The 18,370-nt window shown below is 38.8% G+C and overlaps 1 protein-coding gene across 1 annotated transcript in view; it reads left to right on the forward strand.

The window, feature by feature from the left end:
- Positions 1-18,370, forward strand: part of UNC5D (unc-5 netrin receptor D) — a 526,408-nt gene that overhangs the window by 137,617 nt on the left and 370,421 nt on the right. The window lies entirely within an intron of this gene.

Consider the following 18,370-nt stretch of genomic DNA (forward strand, 5'->3'; position numbering starts at 1 on the left):
AATAGCCATGCTTTCAAACAGGCATTTTTTTTTTTTTTTTTTTGGATCTGTCTTTTCTTCATTCATCTTGCTTTGTTTTTTCTCCCACCGAACTTGTATTTGGGGAGCTCTTCATTAACTTCTTGGATTTTTCTTCTAGTTTTTGTCTTACTGAGTATATAAAAGGACTAATTTGGTTATGTGTTGACGTTTCACCTCTACAAAAACTCTCAAGCATATTGGTTTGCTAGTGATTTGTGTGCATTTTAAATGGGCATCCTTCAAATTTCATTTCATTCATTTTTTAAAAACAAGAATACTATTCAATAAAAAAAAAAGGTTCTCTTTATATCAATTAATTCATCTCACCCTTTGTAGGTGTGAATTTGCTCTGATCTCCTGGAACTGGTCAAGCACAAAACTGGTTTCTATGAACAATGCAGTGTACTCCAAACGCTAGGAAGACTCTAGCATTTCCCAACCTTTTAGGTGGTGATCCAGGCAACGCTTTCTTCTTTTTCTTCAAAGGTCTAAACAGGTCAAATAGGTGTACAGTTGTGGGTAGAATTAAAAATTTGGCACAATTGCTATCATCCTGCTGTTTTGATACCTTATTCTCTAGAGTGAGAGCTTTTATTTTGTTTCAAATTCAACACAAAGTGAAGGATTTATCAATTTTCAAGCCATGTACTTTCCACTATCTTTGGAAATTTATTTATACACTGATTTATACATCTGGGCATCACAAATTTCCATGCATTATATATATGTCAAAAGTTAGTATACTTAACATCTGTGTCTCTTTAAAGGATAAGAAAAAACTGAGAATTGGAATTGAGACTGCTTTAATTACAGAATAAAGGCTTTTCATTGATCTTAATTCAATACAACAGTTTAAATTTTAATTGTAAAAGCTGGCTCTGGACACAGTTGACTGCCTACTCAGTATGGTTCTTCTTTGCCAGCAGAGCTTTCTTCAACTATAGGGCTAAAAGATATAATACTCACTTCTTCTGAAGCCCCAGCATCCAGGAAGTAGGCAAATGGCAGTGAGACCAGAGGAGAAGTCTGACAGTAGGGAATAGGGTCTGAGTGTTGTCAGCTTGGGAACTCCTGGAATTTCCCTCATGATTAAAAACAGCTATGTGTGGAGAAACTGCCTCTTTTTTTTGGCCTTTGGATATGGTTAATAAGGATGTGATGCCTGGAGCAATGGCAGCCATCTTTTGACCATATTTTGGCCAGGTAGAAAGAAGAAAAGAAATGTGTCTTTAATGACACCACTGGGCATTTGCAGCAACCTTGGAAGCACCGGGTGTCCCCCAAGACTTATGCATGTGACATAATACATGTCCTTGTAATTTAAGCCATTTTTAGATGAGATTCTGTTTCTTAAAAAAAAAAAAAGAAAAAAAACACTTGTCAGTACACTGGGAAAATTAATTTAAAAATTCAAATTTACCTTTAGGATATCATTTGAAGTGTGTGTGTACGTGTGTGTGTGTGTGTTGGTGGAATATTTTAGTCAGTACCTGAATTTAGGCAATAGATATTTTACCACTGGGCTGAACAATCAAGCTGTTCATTATCCTGGGTTACGGCAAAATTTTGTTTAGCAAGGACACTTTCTCATTTAATGGCCTTTTCTGTTCCTCAGAGGCCAAATCACAGATGTAGATTTCCTTTTTTTCTGTTAATAAAATAAAACCCTACCTTCATCTCTCCTAACTGTGTTCTCCTTCGGTTGTTAGAGCAACAAAGTTACCAGTACGGTACATCGGTTTTTATCAACACAGGTGTTGTTTGACTAGTTGATGAAAACTTTCTAGACCAGATTTTGGAAAGTGATACATTTTGACAAAATTTCATAGATGTTCCACCACCATCACCATCTCCCCCACGCTCCAAATTGACTTCAGTTACAATCGTTTACCACTCCTCCCTGCTCATTTCACCTGTGAGGGAGAGGTAGAAGAAGTGGGATTACCAAGTCTGTCATTTGTCATTCTTAGTTCAGTTATTTGTCTTACTGAGTAGTGTGTGTGTGTGCACAGTGGAGGGGTGTGTGTGTGTGTGTGTGTGTGTGTGTGTATAACTGATACATAATGCCTATTCTTTAACTCTAGAAGAATCCCCAGGAAGCAGTCAGCCTCACTGTTATCTTGGCACCAGTAATACAATTTACATTCATAATATTCTCTAGAATTACCAGAAATAAGCAGTAGGATTACATGATCTCAAGAATGTCCACCCTGATGAGCTATACACTTCTTATAAAAGAAGATAACAGACTTATGGTATAGAATGAACAAGGTCCACTTAACCATGCCAAAGACACTGCTTAAAAAAAAAAAATGAGGGAAAGAAGTTGGGAGAGAAATATTAGCTTCATTAATAATTAGCTTAATTAATTAATATTGATCTTAATTTGGTCTCATGAATAATGGATTTAACCCGGAAAGTTTTGCTCACTTGCATACCGGTGCAGTCTCTGATCAGTTTTTGTATGATTGCTTTTCTGCTTCATTATTCATACTCCAGTTGGGTCACTGAAATGTCCTGCATTTCTGAATGTTAAATCTAACCTGCAAGGAGTTCCGTTGGTTTATGTTCTGTTGAGTGGCTTACAGAAAACTGAATCTTTATCTGATGTGTCTGTCATTATTTCCTATCCTTCTAAGTAGGAATTTGAAATTTATGCAAACTCTATATTCTCAAGAGACATGAGGAGATTGGTTTCTTTGGCCCATTCACCAACTTGATGACCAATTAAGCTGACAATGGCTTCTCATCTTGACCTTCCAGTGGAGGAGGCATTAGGATTCTCCATTAGGAGCTTGATTACCTTTCACATTACTATTACTCTTCTGAACATCTTCGTTATCCTTATGCCCTCTTCCCTATTAGTCCCAAAAGAATAGTGAGAAGTTGAAAACTATGACCCTCATGGGATTGGGGACAGTTTGATGCCCCTCAAATTATCCAATGCTTAGTTCATTTAGGGGTTCCTCATATTTGTAGACCCTGCGGTTCTAATGGTCCAGGCTTCACTTCCAGTGCTACCCCAGTCTTTGAAAGCCATATCTGCATAAACATTCATTTTCCCTCAGAGACTTGTTCTGTCCTTCTGGCGTCATAGTCAGGTCCTGCCAGGTTATTGAAAAACAGGCATTATCAGCTCCTAAAAGTCAGGGAGTATGTGAGTTAACATTGGCCACTTTTTGCTGTTCTGCTCCTCGCCCCCTGTATTTATTAAACAGACTCAGCCATCGCATTACACAGTGTAAATCGTGGAAGCAAAAGCATAAGCCATTGGTAATGATCTCACCTTTTGATGAAGACTGCTGGCCAGCAGTCTCTGGCCCCCATGTCACATTTGTAATAGCCACGTTCAGGTCACCTCCTCAGACCTTTACGTTGCTGCCTATTTTAGATGGTCAGGACACCTGGAGGAGGATGCTTCTGTATCCAGCCTGAGGCCTACTCCGTAGCGCTATAGTCTTCTTGACCATTCCAGGAGCTGCCAAGTTGCTTCTACTGTGTGGAAGACACTGAACTAGGCAGTGGGCACATAAACAGTCTTGAGAGGTACCTGAAGTAGAAGAAATTGTAAATACATCAGTGCCCTGAGTTCACTTAAAGTAAGAACATTCTGCTGTTGACGTGGAGGATTATCTCTGAAAGGGATAATCCTCATCATCTTCTTCACCTGTCCTCTGATTGACTAGACTGAACTAAATCCAGTTAGTCACTCTTGTGTGGCAACCACAGTGTGGGTGTTTTCATGTGCTGTCTGTGCTTGTTCTGCTAGCCCGAGGTCCTACAGATGTTGTTACCTGCAAATAGAAACAACTTTACTTCTTCTCTTTCAATTCTAATACCTTTTATTTCTTTCTCTTGCCACATTTCTCTAGCCAGAACTTCTAGTACTCAGTTGAATAAGAGTGGTGAGATATATATATCTTGTTTCTCAGATGATGCTTAGGCACTTTTAAGTTTCATAAGCATTGGTCTTACTAATAACTGCTAATATTAGGCTTTGGGGGTTTTGGTATCCTTATCTACAAAGTGGGGATTTTTAGTAGCTATCTCACTATTGTTGTAAATATTTAAAAAGTAATTATATATTTGAAAGCGCTTATGAAAACGTAAGGAGTTTTTAAAATAGTATGTAAACAGGGAGCCGTCAAGAGTTTAGAGACTTTGTACAAAAAAATCTCATTTTTAATAGCAGCAACAGTTCCAGCCCACATGATTGTAGCTGCTTTCACCTAGATGTTGGAGAAAGTGGGAACAGTTGGAAGTCAAGGTCGGGATAGTGTATGGGGCTGTTGGGGGTGTATATTGGCTCCCACTGAAAGTGAACCCTATATTCTAATTAAGATGTTACAATATTTACAATATTCTGAAATTCTAGAGATCCAGTAGACAAAATATTGGAGATGCCTGTGAATTCAGGCTGAACCTATGGTTCACATAGTGCCTTGTGTCAGATTTGACCAACTGGCTTTAAATTGCATAGAAAGCTGACATGGTAATGATATTATATATTTGATGATAATTGAAAATATTTAGCCCCTGCTAAATGTGAAAGGAGAAGTTAAAAATATTCCCCCCACATTCTTTATTTTCATAAAAATGCATGTTCATTTGGTAATCAAGTTTCCTCTAATGTTAAACTGTTTTCAGGAGTTGACATTCTCTATTCACAACTTTTTTTTATAGGTTCTGAAATCACATTACCACAGTTGATTCATTTTCTAATTTTCAGCTTCATTTCTAGTTACGACTCTGACCAGCTTTTAGCACTTCTTTCTTGTAGGAAAATATTATTACATGTGACTATATATTTCCTTTTGGTGTGCTGAACGGGAGTATGTAAAAATAATATCTATATGAATATAATTTGCTGAATTTAGAATCCTGACATATGTAACTCAAAGATTTAGCTGCAATCTGGGCTTGTAGATTTAAATTGGCTAAAAGGAAGGGAAATGCAAACATACATGTTTCTGACCTCTCTATATGTATTAGTATAACATTAATTCAGATTAATTATGGAATACAAATAATGCAGTGTATTTTGTGAGATCTCACGTTTCCTTCCATTTTATCGTCTTTTGGGCTTGATGGTGAAATAGTGCAGTGAGAGGGACTAGAGATAACAAACTTAGGTTCGCCACATTATAATTACTGTTTTTTTTTTTTTTTTTTAGTTAAAGTAGGCTCCATGCCCAGTGTGGAGGCTGTCGCAGGGCTTGAACTCACGACCCTGAGATCAAGAGTCAGAAGCTTAACCGACTGAGCCACCCAGGCACCCCTAATTACCTTTTATTGTTTAAAAAAAACAATAACGGGTGCGTGGGTGGCTCCATCCATTAAACGTGGGACTCTTGTTTTCGGCTCAGGTCATGATCTCGAGGTTGTGAGATCAAGCCCCAAGTGGGGCTCTGTGCTCAGCAGGGAGTCTGCTTCAGATTCTCTCTCCCTCTGCTCCTCCACCCACTCATGCACTCTTTTCTCAAATAAATAAATAAATAAAATCTAAAAACAAAACAAAAACAAAACAAAACAGTAACTGAATCTTCTCCCATTGTATCTGTTGAATGCCATATCAAAAGGTGACAATAGTTGGGAAACCTTAAATATTTTTACATTGCATACTGAGGTATTGACAAGTTACACATATTTTTAAGAATTATGAGTAATATTGCTTTCAAGGATATATTTACCTTGATAAAACTTAGCTACTTTAATTTTCCAGGACTGGGTGTTATCACAGTCATAACGGACTGGTCCTGAAAGATCAGTGTAGACAGTCATTTGCTCTAAAAATGTTTTAATAGTGAAAGATACAAGTAGCCTCAGCTTCAGACAGTGTATTTCCCGAGAGACTTTGGTACTGAGGGAGGGGGAACAGAGTCCAGGTGGGAGAAAGAAACAGGAGGTACTTAAGTTCCCATGAAGGGCTTCCTTAGGACTTTGATAGAATTTTAGAACTTGAAATGACCCTCTAGATTTAGGAAATTAAAGGATAAGGAAAAAGAAATATCTTTTCCAAGGTCCCACAGTTAAGATTATAGTCTCCTACTATATTGGTCTTGTATTCCAGTAATATTTTCATTGCGCCACGAACTCAAATATCCAGGATTAAATATATATATGGAATATATGGTATATGTATACATATGTTTGTATGAACTTACCATATATATGTGTCTGTATGTATAAGTAAAAAGTGTATATGTGTGTATATGTATCAGTAAAAAACACTTGGTAGTAATACTTTTGAGCATGTAAGATTTTATTTATTTATTTGAGAGAGAGTGAGTGAGAGAGAGATAGAGCTGGAGCAGGAAAGATGTGGGGCTCGATCCCAGGATCCCGGGATCATGACCTGAGCTGAAGGCAGACGCTTAACAGACTGAGCCACCCGGGTACTCCGAGCATAAAGTATTTTTGATTGTCCAGTAATATACTTTCAGACAGAAACACACCATTACATTGAATTTGGCCACATTCTCCCTCTCTTTCTTGTTTTTGAATTTGATCACTTTCTGAAAAAAATCTCAAAAGCCATATTATAGAAATGTAAGTTTTAAAACAGAAGAATAAACTATAGTTATTTTTCCACTTTTAGATCATTTGGGAGCAGCTCTCTGTTCAGGAAAGTTTATGATCACTCATATCATTTCAGACACGTGCTTTTTCTCAAAATATTTTATAAAATTATTAATATTTGCAAAGAAACCTAAAGGCTCCATTTTAAACATGTTCACATGTAATCATTTGTTTTCAATATTTGTTATCATTTTAGTTGACTCATCATTTAAAGACTAAAGAGCTCTTTGGTTCACATTCCTTCTTTGCAATTGCTTGTATTCCTGAAAATTCTTTGCTGTTTTATTTATTTTATTTTTTAAAGATTTTATTTATTTATTTGACAGAGAGAGGCACAGTGAGAGAGGGAACACAAGCAGGGGGAGTGGGAGAAGGAGAAGCAGGCTTCCCGCGGAGCAGGTAGCCTGAGGTGGGGTTCGATCCCAGGACCCTGAGATCATGACCTGAGCCCAAGGCAGATGCCTATTGACCTAGCCACTCAAGCGCCCCTGCTGTTTCATTTTTTAATTATGACATATAAATAACAATCCAGGAATAAACATCCTTATTTTAATACCGATAGGGTCTCAACTCACATTAGGCAAAATTAAAAGCACAGAATATAAAGGTCCATTGGAGTAACCGCTTGCCCGTGTGTGTGTGTGTGTGTGTGTAATTTTTCATGTTGTGTTGAACTTTGATTACATGGGGAGCCAAATCCAGACAGTTAGCTCCGATGATACTGCTTTCTACTAACACTTGGCTGTTCATTTACATGGCTTTGAGAGCATGGCTAAAATATATTACTTAACGGGGAACAAGAAGGAATGTTGTGGGGGGAACCAGAAGGAATGTTTCCTGTATTAAATCAAAAGTGTGTTCATAAATATTACACACTCCAATGCCAGCACGATTTAAAACTCATATCCACAGGTAAGATTTCAGAAAAACAATTCCACAATGTAACCACACATTTAGATTCCTAGGTCACTAGACAGAGATTTAATAGAAGTAGAGAAATCGGTATATATCTACGTCTGTCATAGATGCCCATGCATTCAAGTTGGTTCAAATATATTTTTATTTTTGTTTTCTTTTTCTTTTTTTTTCCCAAAGATTTTATTTATTTGAGAGAGAGAATGAGAGAGAGCGAGCACATGAGAGGGGGGAGGGTCAGAGGGAGAAGCAGACTCCCCGCTGAGCAGGGAGCCCAATGCGGGTCTCGATCCCGGGACTCCAGGATCATGACCTGAGCCGAAGGCAGTCGCTTAACCAACTGAGCCACCCAGGCGCCCTCAAATATATTTTTAATTTACAAACAGTGAAATGCATGGTTCCATGAATCTTGATAAACGTGTAGTCATGTAATCACCATGACATTCAAGATCCAGGGCACTTCTGTTATCCCCCAAACATCTCCCTCCTGCCATCATTTTGTAGGGAAACACTCCACCGTTGGCTACTGTCAACCACTGATCCCTGGAGCTTTGCATTTTCCAAAATCTCCAATAAATAGAATATGTAGCCTTTTAAGCCTAGTTTTTTTCACTTGGCTTAATGCCTTTGTGTTTCATCCATATCGTTGCATGTATACCCATGGTTTCTTCCTTTTCTTTTCTGAGTGGCGTTCCACCGTAGGAATGTACTACCGTGTGCTTATCCAGTCTCCATTGGAGAGATACTTGAATTGTGTACACTTTGGGGCAGTTGTGAATAAGGATGCTGTAAAAATTCTCGCACAGGATTTTGGGTGGACCTAAGTTAATTTGTCATGACTAAATATCTAGAAGGGAATGCTACCTCATATGGTAAGTATATGTTAACTTTATTTGAAATGAAAACCAAGACCCCAAAACTTCCAGACTCTTTTCAAAGCTGTATAGCTCTTTAGCATTTTGCATTCCTGCTGGCAGTGTGTGAGCCTTCTAGTGCTTCTCCACATCCTTGGTATTGCCAGCTTCTGTTGTTTGTTTTAATCTTAGCCTTCCAACAGGTAGAAACTAGTATCTCCTTATGGTTTTATGTTATTCTAAATGCTTTTTGAAATGTGTAGATCAAATCTTTTGCCCAGTTTTAAAGTGGGATTTTTGTTTTCTTGAGTTTTGAGAGTTCTAACTATACATATATATATACACATATGTATGTATATATATATGTGTATATATATGTATATATGTGTATATATGTGTATATATGTGTATATATGTATATATGTGTATATATATACATATGTATATATATATATATACACACACACTCTGAATACACTTTTTTTTTTAAACTGAATATGTGATATGAAAACATTTTCTCCCAGTCTGTGTCTCGTCTTTATTTTCTCTGTGTTTAGCAAAGCAAAAATTCTTAATTTTGACGAAGCCTCATTTATCAAGTTCTTCTTTTGTGATCAGGCTTTTGATGTCATATCTAACATCATGACTGGCATCAACCACCTGAGGCCATGTGGAGTTTCTCCTGTTTTCTTCTAGAAATGTGTAGGTCTGTAATTCATTTTGAATTAATTTTTGTATGAAGTATGATTTATATTTTTAGTTTTTTTTTAATAGAGGGGGGCTGTCAGGGGCAGAGAGAGAGGGAGAGAGAGACTCTTAAGCAGGTTCCACGCCCAGCACAGAGCCTGATGCAGGGCTCGATCTCACAACCCTGAGATCATGACCTGAGCCGAAGTCAAGAGTTGGACGCTTTAACCGACTGAGCCACCCAGGCGCCCCAGGTTCTTTTTTTTACATAGAATATCCAGCTGTTAAAGCACCATTTCTTGAAAAACTATCTTTTCTCCATTCAGTTACCTTTGTACTTGGTCAAAGTGTTGACTGTATTTGTGTGGTTCTCTTTCATGTTCCATTGCTTTGTATCTCTGTTTTCACCAGTACTACCTTCTCTTTTCTCTCTCTCTCTCTCTCTCTTTAAATTTTTTTTAAAGATTTTATTTATTTATTTGAGAGAGAGAGAATGAGAGACAGAGAGCACGAGAGGGAAGAGGGCAGAGGGAGAAGCAGACCCCCTGCTGAGCAGGGAGCCCGATGCGGGACTCGATCCCGGGACTCCAGGATCATGACCTGAGCCGAAGGCAGTCACTTAACCAACTGAGCCACCCAGGCACCCACTCTCTCTCTTTAAATTTGAGTGTAGTCGACACACGGTGTTATATTAGTTTCACCTTGTACAGCATAGTGATGCAACAAGTTTATACATTATGCTCTGTTCACCACAAGTGAACCTACCGTCTGTCAGGATACATCCCTATTACAATATCACTGACTATATTCCTTATGCTATACCTTTTATTCCTGTCACTTATTCATTCCATAACTGGACACCTTACCTACTGCCTTCTCTTAATTAGTGTCATTTTATTGTAAGTCTTGAAACTGGGTTGTGTGTCCTCTGGCTTTGTTCTTCTTCAGAATTGTTGCCTATTTAGTGCCTTTGCCTTTTCTTATAAATTTTAGCTTCAGCTTGCCATGTCTATAAAAAAGTTGCTGGGATTGGGATACTGTTGAATCTATAAATAAAATTGGTTGGAAAGAACTGACATTTTAACAACGAGTATTCCAATCCATTAGCACAAGTAACTCCATTTGTTTAGGTTTGGGATTTATATTTAACTGAGGATTGTGCTCTAACTTGAGAACATCTAGTTAACTTCCAAGAGCAACTAGTGTCTGGTATGTAGTAAGCATTCAATAAATATTTCTCGGATAAAGCAGCAGCTTAGCCAAGATACTATTGATTTTGTCTTTTCTCCTCTTTCATTTTATTCAAGGGAAACCTTTGGGGTAAAAGAAACTATGCAGTTTAAAAAAAAAAAAAGAAAAGAAGCCTTCAGGTCACTCACTGCATGGTTACTGTGCTCAGTTGCCAAACGAAATTTTGGTGGGATCATGGTGGTACCTTCTTTTATCCTTGGAAAAGCTGAAGGTAGCACGTGTGAGGCAGGATTAGACTTTGTTTTTCAGAAAGTTTCCCCCTCCTCTGCCCAGCTCTGACCGCAAGTGTGAGAGGTGTTAGAATTCCTGGTGGCGCAGGGTAGAAAGAGGCTTCAGAGAACATCTCTTCCAGTGATTATCACATTGTTTTTCTTTTTTTCATCAGGGCACATACATTTCAAATGAAATCTTACTCAGAAATACAGTCAAAATAGATAAAAGCAGAGCTGCTCAGGTTGAACTGGACTCTGCAGAGATATTTGAAAGCTTCCTGTGATTAATGCAGTGATGAGGAAAGTGAGCCTCAGAGAGATTATGTAACTTGCCCAAGGTTGCACAACACATTGTTGCAAAAGCATAAATAGAGTCCCCATCTCCTGATTCTTAGGACAAAGCCCTAAATGACTGCCTTTTCAGATTTTCCTCAAGCTGAGTTCTTTGTTTCTATGGAAACTCTGTTTTTTGTTTCCTTTGTATGCTGTAGTCAGAAATGTGACTGGACTTTCTCTTAGCTTCAGTGTTTGATTTGAGAGAAGGCTGTCTTGAGGCCCCCTCCCCCCATAGTAAGGAGACCTATTCAGTAGCTAAGTCTCACCATCAGGATTTCATTACTTCATGTTGTTATTCCTGTAATCCAGGTGGAAAACACAGACTTGAGAGAGAGATCACCAGAAACTAGGTGTCAGCTTATTTTAATGAGGCCTCCGGGCACAGGACACTTGCTTTTCCAGCCGTGACCCATGGCACATGGGTTATTCATGGCACATGAATCATTCAGGTGCTTCAGGGCCTCAAAAGTTTGTACTCACCTTGGAGTAAAATGTCTCTTACTGTCTCAGAATACATGAAGCCCATCCTGAGATTTGCCAGTGAAGCTGTTTAAACCTGTTGCATTTATGATTTCTTAAGTATGTGAATTTGACTTGCTTGAGTTGAAGAAGAAACAGGTAGACTAGAACACAAATTGCACGAGTTATCTATAAAACTACAAAATACCATTCCTCATTTCAAAGTGACATTGTTACATCTTTCCTTTCCTACCGCTAACTAGTTCTTATAGAGCAGAGGCTTTGTGAACGCCATTTTCTAATGTATGTGAACTACCCAGAACAGTGCTGGGCACCTTATAGACACTGACCCCATTTTTTATGAATGACTGAGTGAATGAAATACTTCTCATTTAGATCTCAAGTTGAATGTCACCTGAGAAGTCCACCCTGGCCACCTTACCTCTATACACAGCCCCTGTCACTCTTGACACTCTTGATTCCATTAGCTTTCTTTTCTTTTCTTTTTTAAAGATTTTATTTATTTATTTGAGAGAGAGAGAGAGAGAGAGAACAGGAGGGAGAGGGAGAAGCAGACTCCCTGTTGATCAGGGAGCCTGATGTGGGGCTTGATCCCAGGACCCTGAAATCATGACCTGAGCTAAAGGCAGATGCTTAACTGATTGAGCCACCCAGGCGCCCCTGTTTTCTTTAAATCTCATATTATATATAGCACTAGCATTATATTACATATATACTTATTTCCTCTCTCCTTCCTCTTGAATGTAATTGCCAGGATGGCAAAGATTGTGTTTGCTTTGTTTACCAATGTATCTCCGTAGTACCCAGTACGGTTCTTTGCGTATCGCATTAAAAAGTGTTCCATAGGGCGCCTGGGTGGCTCAGTTGGTTAAGCGACTGCCTTCGGCTCAGGTCATGATCCTGGAGTCCCTGCCGAGCAGGGAGCCTGCTTCTCCCTCTGAGCCTCCCCCCTCTCATGTGCTCTCTCTCTCTCACTCTCTCTGTCTCAAATAAATAAATAAAATCTTTGAACAGTGTTCCATAGGTGTGCCTTGACTGAATGAATAAAGTGATTCTTACCTGCTTTTAATAATTGTATTAAAAATGACAGTATAGATCATGAGTCACCTTATGTCCTGTCCTGCCCCTGTCACACTAGGGAAGTATTAAAGAGAGGAAGGGCTTTCACAATGAACAGAACATCTTTTAGTGAAAAAGTTTGTTATCCGCTGTGTGGACCTCCTTGGTTTTCCTGATGGGTTTTATGCCTTTGTTATTTATTGGTGACTGAACTGCCTCTGGTCAACGTCTGGTATTCTCCTTTACATCTCCTTCCAGGCTTCAGGATATATCTTCAATGCAGTATTAATGGTTAGATTCTCTGAGCTCCTGCCACTCATCCTATTTTTAGAACCCTCCTCCGATGGGCATCAGTTAGAACATCCTTAAAGTGTCCACACTGACGGTAATAGTGTTCTGTACAGATTGGTGGTACTGGCTCTTCTGATCCGATCATAACGCTAAAAATATGTGCACTATTGGGTTAAGTAGAAACAAAGGATTTGGCAGAAACTTCAGAGATGTTCCCTTTGGCTAAGGATGCTCACTGTTTGCATTGCCGAGGTCCTTTGCTTTTTGTACGTAATAACAGAAAAAAACATGAGCCGCAAATCTGAAAGATGTGACTTCTAATCTCAGATCCTGTTGGGTTTCTGTATGACCTCAGGCAGAGTACTTAACCTCTCCCTGCCATGGTTTTATCATCATTAACACGACAACATGGTGTCTTCCTTTTTAGGAATGGGAATCTTAAAAAAAATGAATCAATCCATGTAAATAAAGTGCTCAGCCTTTTGGAAAGGAAATCCTCACAATAAGATAAGACAGGCGTGGATTTGCCACTCAGCTCCTTGTTGTGATGGGCCTTTCCTACTGGGCAGTCTGCTTGTTATCAGGTAGGGGGTACCGCCCTGGTGCATACCTGTTTGCCATGCACAGCTAGTTAGGTACTTATTCCAACTCCCGGGATTAGTCATCTAGAAACAGAACCTAACTCTAATTCCATGGAGAGCTGCAGAAAACTCTTTTCGAGAGGGAGGTGAGTATGCAGTCTACACAGAAAGAGCTTCATAACACACGTGCGGGTCTCACTGGCTTCCTTTTCAGCATATAAAATGACCTGGTTCTATTGAGTTTCACTGTTAAGGTAGTTTTTTTGTTTACACTGAGTGGCTCTGAGCATACCATGTAGTGGATTAATGCTCGGAGCTGCATACAAAGTTTGCCAGTATTGGCCTGTTTACTTCGAAGGACAACTGGGAATTGCACTGTGCAGACGGTGCAAAATGAAATCTACATTAGCTGTGTCCCATCTCCCTGCATTTTAGATTTCTAAAGATACCCCTCTCAGGTTTTCTAATGAGGGATTTTGATCCCGCGCCGCGCCCCCCACCCGCACCTCCACTTCTTTGCAGTCCTAGGCGAATTGGAGATTTGGAGATGGACATCTGGAAGCTAGGGTTTTAACAGACTCTGCAACAAAACAAAACATTCAGCTGTTTGTTCTCTCCCCTCTTAAACTCATTAAGAATATAGACAGAAGCCCTATGCTACCAGGAGCCTTTTACTGCTGCATTCTCAATGTGAAAATAGCAGCTATTGCCATACTGCACACGGGTGCTAAATGGGGTGCTGAGGAGGAGGAGGATGGCGGCAGGTGGGGAGGAGGATCATGATTGCCCTTTGACTTTCTGCCATCATCTAAGTCACGTGACAGGATGTGAAAGGAGACAATTTGATCTTGATGAAAGGGTCTCTCTACCCAGGGAGCTCGTAATAATGTGCAAAGCCCAAAATACTTATTTCAAATTCCTCCAATCATCCATTCAACTCAGAGAATGGCTAAGATCGTTTCAAATGCCCTGTGAAAGTAGTGAGGCTGGCCTGAGAAATCACAAAAAGTGGAGGAAAGAGGAACTGCTCGAATCCATCTCTTAAATTGGTAGCAGAAGAGTGTTTTTTTTTTTCTCCCTAGTAGAATAGGTCTACACATTTTCTGCATATAGAATTTCAAGAGTATAGAATCTACTCATTGGGTCTTAATGCTGGCTGTGCATTAGAATCATCTTGAGAGCTTTTAAAAGATACCTGTGTCCTGGTGCCATCCTCGGATTCTTGATTGGAATAGGATCCAACTATCAATGTGTTGCTTGTTTGTAAAAGTTCCCCAAGTTGTTTTAAAGTTCCATTAATGCTGAGAACCACCTGTCATAGCCTTCATCGATCCTTCTAGCTCAATTTCCCAACCCCCGTCCCCCCAGCTCTATTATATTAATCTTACTGTAAGGTCTGCAGTCAAGATTCTCATGGAAATCTAAAAGAGATCCAAGAACCCTTGATGAAATTGTGATTATAAGTCACTCAAGGGCGTGAACTGTGTCTTTCTTTTTTTTTTTAAAAGATTTTATTTATTTATTTGACAGAGAGAGAGACAGCGAGAGCAGGAACACAAGCAGGGGGAATGGGAGAGGGAGAAGCAGGCTTCTTGCCGAGCAGGGAGCCCGATGTGGGACTCGATCCCAGGACCCTGGGATCATGACCTGAGCCAAAGGCAGACGCTTAACGACTGAGCCACCCAGGCGCCCTGAACTGTGTCTTTCTTATGTCTTCTTCATGTCTTCTTGAGTATTTATCTTGTTATGTCTTAATGCGGGATTTCATGATCATTAAGGTTTAGAATTTATGGCGATTACCTGTTCTCATGTAGTTCTAATGCATGCTGTCTTATCTATTCTCCAACTATAGTGTCTTCTTTTTCTACCATTGATATACTCTTCTTACAATCTTCATTTGTCTCATTTAATTAAAAAATCATCTAGCCCAGTTGTGAGTCTAATAGAGGTCTTCCAGGTACTTATTTACCAATCTAAAACTCCGCAATGAAAACAAAAGCTATGATTTATTATCAGGATAATTTCATTTTTGAGAGATTTGAGAACCAAAATATTAAAAAGGACACAATTTTCAGAGGAAGTTGAAGAAAACTTTGGAGGAAGTTGAGCTTCTTGAAAAAAAAATACATTGTCTTGGTTGTCACATTTTACCATGGACTGATGCAAATTTTGATGTGGGTGGGAGGCTTTAGGATTTACTTTTGAAGAAATTCTGTCTGTTGCAATGGTTGTTCCATTCATTCACAGTTTTCTTTCAACTCTTCATGGGTCAGTTTTCCAAATCATAATAAACTTGATCTTTTTTTCCTGTCTCAGTAGTGAATGTGGAAATACCCACTGGGCCTTGAATAGGAAGACTCATTCATTATTTTGCTCTATCTCTTGTCATTTATTAGAAAATACTCTCTAATAACTACCACAGTGTTTAATAGAACACTCAACTAGCAGTGTGAATCCACATCACCTAGGGAATTTCTGTAAGGTACATAATGGCTGGACCTCATCTCAAATCCGCCAAATCAGAATTGTGTTTGGGGAAGGGAAGGTCTGGGAGCTAGATCACCATATTAAAACAAAATTATCTAGGAGATTCTGCTTATAAAATTTTGCCTGTCCCACCCAATCTTATTACAAAAATTTGTTGTAGATTTTCTGCTAATCGTTTTATAGTTTGTTTCTAAATTTATAACTGATCTTGACATAATTGTGTATGTTTAGGGTCTGACAAACCTCAGGATCTTGCTTTATTTTTTTCTAAATGAATAACCAAGTGACTCAATATGACTCAATAATTCCAATGTGAAGTCAAGGTTGAAAAGCAAATTTCCAGACCGTCTATGACAATGCAATCCATCTGGCTTCTTTTCTTTTTTCTTTAATTTATTTATGTATTAAGTAACCTATAAAAAAACCTGTAAAAACCATTTAAAATCTATATAAGGTGAGTCAGAGAGGAGAGAGTATTCTACTCTTCTGTCCCCTGTCCACTTAGTTTTCCCCTACCTCCCAAAGCAGTCACTCTTCAGTTTCCTGAATATTCTCCATCTGACTCCTTTTCAACTAGGTAGCTATACACTTCTCTTATACAATGGCCATGGAGGGTGCATGCGGTGCCCTCCCACTTGCTGATGGAGAATTACCCAGGGCGTTCTTTTCATTTTCCAGTCATCTGCTGTTTCTGCTACTTTCCTGATTTTTGTGTCCACTTTTAGTTACATCTTTTGTTGCCCTGAGTATTTCAAAAGTTAACACCAACAGTTATGAAGCCCACGATAGCTCGTTTCCCTTTTACGCTCCCTATTTTCCTATGGTTGACTGTGTAAACTACTTAAAATTTAGAATTTTTTTATGCATCAGAAAAGTGAACCACGATGGGATTAGGAAGATAACTGAGTTACTATGAAAAGATCTGGATTTGATTTCCTCTGGGAATGTACCTTGCACACTGTAAGGTACTCAGCGAAGTTAAGTTTTGTTATTGTTGCTACTGTTGCTGTCTCCTTTATATGATTCAAGATTCCAAGGTACCAAAAAGTGTCAGGCATAACCATAGGAAGATTAACTTGGTCTAGGGATTGCACCTGCTGGCTTTTTTGTTAAATTAATTACTAAATTAGAAAAAGAACCAGATTTTGAGCACAGAAAGGAGATGTAGGGAGTAAGATAAAAAAAAAAAAGAAGCAGATAGCTCAGCCAAAAACAAACAAAAAACAAACAAACAAAAACCTTTCATATTGTACTGCATTGATTTTTGTTTTGTTTTCACTTAAAAATGACTAATTCGGAGCCCATTTAAATCTTTCATTTGTTTTAATCAGTATTTCATAAACAAGTTGATCTATAAAAGCTTGGACAATGTAAATCCCAGCAACTGTTAGCCAGTCCTAGCCAGAGGGTAAGTTGAAGATAACCCTAAAAATATCTAATTGGATAAATGTGTGAAGAAAACACAGGTGGCCTCACGGTCTACTTTTGTTGTGTTGTAGTAAGTATTTTCACTGATGGCATTTCCTTTCTCATAACAAGAATCAAGTCAGCAGTAACTATTGTGATTTTTCCATCTGGGAGAGAAGAAAGTGTGTGTGACCTTGATTTACTAACAATAACATGCTACATAGTGTTTTGCCTCTGTTGTAGACAAACTTCATTTGAAAGGCAGCCGATAAATGTATGACAATAATTGTGCACCTTTTAACATCCATGGTCTGATGGCAAGCTCGGTTATCATTGAGATGGAACTTGGCAATCTGAGGGTTCTTTAAAATGAACCATTTGAATGTGGGGTCTGCTATTAAGAGTTAACATCTAGAACTTGGTCAAGAAAGGATATGCGGAGTGATTTTTATATCAGATTCAGTGGGGCAAGATGAGTTTGGGTTCTTGCATTAGGTTTGGATATACATTTTAAGTAGGATTGATGTGGTTAAGGAGTGGATTGTACAAATGATTTATTTTCTCCAACAGAGCCATTTGAAAAAAGTTAGTGTGCAGAAAAGCAATATAACATGGAATGATTCAGCCAGTACAGCACTCCATTCTGATTTTGCTTGAAGTAACAGGTCAAACATACAGATTTTTTTTTAAATGACACAAATCTAGGTGTTACACAAATAAATTTTTCTCCTTTAAACATGCTAATGCCTTTTCATTTGCTTATTTATTATGACATGTACTCACCTTTTGGTTATTGAATTTCCCTGTTGAAATGGGAACTGTCTTTTCATTTTAAAAGTGATTGCCCAAGAGACCCCTGGGCATGGTATATTTCTGCTTCCATATTTCTAGGCAGACCAACAAAAGAATCATTATCCCAGATCCACAGATGTGAGAACATCCAAGGCAGAGTATTTGTGTCACACAATAAATCAGTGGAGTGAAGACAATGGGACTTCTGACTCCAATTCCCGGAGTTTAACTATGCTCATTTTCAACTCCACTGAACAGTGCTTAGGTGAGGTAGTTTAAATCTGGTGAGTGCGTTTATTTCCCGTTGCAAGCCACGAGCGACCTCCCTTCCAGGCCCTGAGCCTGCTGTCCAGAGTGACCCCCCCTTCCATGCCCTGAGCCCGCTGTCCAGAGCGACCCCCCTTCCAGGCCCTGAGCC

Source organism: Neomonachus schauinslandi, chromosome 2 (assembly GCF_002201575.2).
Source record: "Neomonachus schauinslandi chromosome 2, ASM220157v2, whole genome shotgun sequence".
NCBI lineage: Eukaryota > Metazoa > Chordata > Mammalia > Carnivora > Phocidae > Neomonachus > Neomonachus schauinslandi.